Source organism: Nannochloropsis gaditana, assembly GCF_000240725.1.
Source record: "Nannochloropsis gaditana CCMP526 unplaced genomic scaffold scaffold127, whole genome shotgun sequence".
NCBI classification, from domain to species: Eukaryota; class Eustigmatophyceae; order Eustigmatales; family Monodopsidaceae; genus Microchloropsis; species Microchloropsis gaditana.
Window position 1 is genome coordinate 47,542 of NW_005803826.1, and position 4,352 is coordinate 51,893.

Consider the following 4,352-nt stretch of genomic DNA (forward strand, 5'->3'; position numbering starts at 1 on the left):
CCCCCTTCCTTTCTTTCAGTTACGTTTACACCTTCTTCGGGACGTCGGGACAGCTGACCCTTGGCCCCGTGGCTCTCGTGTCCCTCTTCATGTCCGAGACCTTCACCAGTCTTGGCATACCACTGACGGAGAAGGACAAGGTAGGTGGAGGCGGGGCGGAGGGATGAAAGGAGGGATGGAGAACAGGACGGCGAAATCGGTCGATCTAGGGAGAAACAAGGCGCTGTAAAGCGATGGAAAATCTACCAGAGGAGGGAGGAAGAAATGGAGAAAGGCTGGGACAGATACGGGGCGTAGAGGACGTGCGAGATGATCCTCACGGATGGAAGCCAGGTGGTTTTAGGGCCTTGGGAATGCAGAAGATTCGAGTTCCAGGACGTGCACCTGTCCTCCGTACAATACCTCATCCCTACTTCCACCCCTCCCTCGTTTTTTCCCTTTCCTTCAGGACCCTATTCTGAACGCTGAGGCCCAGTACCACACGTTCGTGCGCGGGCAGATGGCGGCAGTGGTCTCCTTCGGCGCCGCCGTCTTGCTCTGCGGCATGGCGCTCTTCCGGGTAGGCTCTCTCATGAAGTTCGTCAGCCCCTCCGTTTTGACGGGATTCGTCACAGGCAGGTGAGGGCACTGTTTTTTTCTCCTTTTCAGGTCATGGTCTTCTCGATGCCAGCGTCCTTATCGCGCTCGCAGGACCCTTTTCCTATTGGTGTCGTTACGTGATAATATCTTATTAATTGGAGGAGGCAAACGACGTTTTCACACACACCGCGCGCACTTTGTCCCACAAATTTCTTTCTCGCATTGGGATGGGTGATCAGTCCTCGTTTCCCCCCCTTCGATTCCTCTGACCACGGTGATTTTCATATCGATCTCCCTCCTCATGTCACAGTGCCGTCTACATTTTCATCTCCCAAAGCAAATATATCTGGGGCTTCAAGGTAAGTGCACAATTCCACGGAGGGAATAGAGAAAGGAGGCGTGCAAAGCTTCAAACTACTGCCGGCCTCAAACCCCTGCCTGCCTTGTAGGGCTCTTTCTTCTTCTGCAGGCAATCGGTGTCCCGCACTCCTTCACTTTGCGTCTTGCACGGTCGTTACCCTTTCTCGCCCCCCCCCCCACTTTCCACACGCTCTTGCCCCATTTTTCTCATTTCCTCATTTTCATTTCCTCCTGCAGATCCCCCGGGACACGGTGCAGATCAACGAGTACAGATATTTGATCACGCACATCCGCACGGAAAGCAACAGCACAGCCATGGCCATGGGCCTTACCTCTTTCTTCGCCCTCTGGTTCCTGAACACACTGCGACGGGTGAGGGAAAAGGGGAGGGAAGAAGATGGGGAGAGAGTAGAGAAGCAAGAAAGGGAGGGAGGGTTAAAGGTAGGGAAAGAAAAAGCGTTCCCCCCGGCAGACTTTCTGTGAGCCCCAGTTGCATAGGCAAGATCGTCGTGCTCCCTCTGCCTGCCTACTCACTACTCGTGCTTTCGCTCTCTGTCCCTTTCTCCCCTCCCCCCCACACTGTGTAGTCCTCTAGACCTCACATCAGCCGCATCCGCACGCGCAAGCCCTGGCTCGCGAACTTCCTGGCCATTCTCCTCTCCTCCACCACCCTCCTCGTCATCATTGTCGCGACAGCCGTCTCCTATTACCTCATCCAAAACGGAATGGAACTTGGTATGAAAGCGAGGGGAAAGGTGAAATGGAAGGATGCGAAGAGGACCTCAAGATGAATGGCTGAAGCTAAAGAGTGTGTGCATACGAGACCAATATGGGCCTCACTTTCGCTATGATTTTCTCACTTCTTTTTTCCACTTTCCATTTCCACCCACCTTTGCTTCCTCATCTTTATGACGCAGAAATTATAGGCAAAGTCCCCGCCGGCTTCAATAAGTTCGAATACCCCGCGCTGAACAACGATTTTTATGGAGAGGTAGGTTTTCAACCTTGCGTTCTCGATTGTGATCTCTTCCTTTCCATTTCACGGGATCGACACGATGGCAGGCTGCTGCTGGTTGGCTGGCTGATAGACACGGGCATTTGCTATACCTGCAACCTCGCTATAACGCGGAGTCTTTTCTTTTCCTCTCGTCCACGTCAGGGTATCCCCTTCGGCAAGGTCATGATCTGCGCCCTTCCTATAGCACTTCTTACCTATCTCGAGTCTGTCTCAGTGGCGAGGAAGTACGCCCTCTACAACAAATATGCCCTCGGTACGTGTTGTCGCAAAAGAAGACTGAGGGCGGAGGGATTTCTTTGCCGCATGTTGAGGATTGAGTGATGCCTGGCGTTTCAGTCTAAGTTTTTTTCCTCGTATAGAGCTTATTGCAGACCTCGTTAATGACGATACCCTTGATCTGCCGCCTCATCCTCTCTCCTCTTCCCCTCTCACAGACATGACACAAGAGCTCTGGGCATTGGGCTTCGGCTGCCTTTTTGCCTCTTTCTTCAAAGCCTACCCCCCTGGAGGCTCTTTCTCTCGAACTGCCCTTCAGCACGAGGTTGGTGTCAAGACCCCTCTGGCCAATGTGGTCACCTCCCTCTTCGTCACAGTAAGTCCGCTGGGGCGGGCACGAACTTCATGCGTCTCCTTTCCTCTTCCCTTTCGTTTTTCTTTTCTTTTCTTTCATGACAACGAATCAAATCGAAGATCTGTCCCTGTCCTTTCTCCAACGAGAATCATTTGTGAGAATTACTACTTGTCTAGCTCTCGAGATGGAGATATCGATGTTCTACTATCGTGTGACTCACACGCATGCCTTGTTTTTCGGTGCTTTCTCTCTTTGTCGCCCTCGTTTCCCAGATGGTCCTCGTCGCAGCCACATCCCTTCTGGAATTTGTTCCTAAGGCCGTCCTGGGTGCGATTATCTGCACCTGCATCATGTCCCTCTTCGATTTCCACGACATGTGGCGGTAAGTGAGGACAAGAGGGCAGGACTGGGAGGGATTTGACATATAAAAATGCCATGTATTGTTCATGTATCCCACATTCCATGTCTTCCTCACTGTCTTCTCCTCTTGGTACTGTAATAGGGCGTTGTGGGTAGCACCCGTGGATTTCCTGGTCATGATTTTCACCTTCCTCGTGACTGTCCTCTACAACGTGGAGCGGGTCCGTGACGCCCCTGTGCTACTCCCTTCTACCTTTCTTTAGAATATGCGGCCGGATATGTCCCTTCTCTGATATATTTTGACCTTTAAATTTATCGCACGCCTCCGAAACCATCGGAACCTCATTTTGTCCTCCTACTACCCTTAGGGCCTCGAGTACGGTATCATCGCTTCGGTAGTCATCCTCCTGCTCCAGCTCTCAAAGCTGGACATGGACTCGATCGGCCAGCTACGCGTCGCAGATGACGAAGTGGAGATGCTCGTTGATCCGAAAGCAGGTAGACAGCTTTTTCTACTCCCTCCACTCTTTTCCCATCATTTTTTACCGCATTCGTTTGCTCGTTACTGCCCTGTTCATTGAAGTTTATTTGCTATATGTTTTCCACCACGTTTCCCGTTAATTTCACCCGTCTTCCTAATTCTGTTTGAAATGTGTGTTTTGTGTCTATCATTATCCAACGTGGAGGCTGGGATACTCGGAGCATCCAGCATTCCTTGCCAGTCGCTCCCACCCGAGCAAACCCGCCATCGAGCGTACTCACTCCACAGCCCCATGTATCTTCCCTTCACAGGGACCCAGTTTCGTCCTCTTGACAACTACCCCTCCGCGCGGCAGCATCCATCTATCAAAGTCCTGCGATTGCGGGCAAATCTCTTTTTTGGGTAGGAATAGACGAGAAGAGAGAGGAGAAGAAGTCATGCAAGTAGGGGGGGAGAGGCTCACGTCTCCTTCACTCCTTCTCTGCGTCCCTTTTGACCGATAATGCATCGCTGTTGTCTCGTCTCTCGATCTGATTATATACACCATAAAACCTGCCCATGATCAGTAATGTCTCCATGTTCCGTGATGAATTCTACGCCTCCTTGGTGGAAGTTGGCAGCGCAATAAAGGTACAGTCCTGCTTCCCCACTCTCTCTCTCTTTCTCTCTCCCTTCCTGCGTCTCTCCTTGATCCTTCTGACCTCTTACATTGGTTGTAATGTTTAATTTCCTCCTGATTCGCACCTGTGTAGGCGGTCATCATCGACGCGTCTGGAGTCGTGGAGATGGATTTGAGCGCCCTGGCTGTAATAGATGAGCTGGTGAACGAAATGCAGAAGCAGCAGGTAATTGAGAGAATTCGACCTGGTGGTGTTGGGAAATGGGAGGGTGAGGATCAGGGTATAGCTTGGTTCTCGCTCCATCCATGTCTGTTGTTCGGAGCGTAGTTCCGTAAAATTAGTCTGTGAACCTAAGGAATTCAA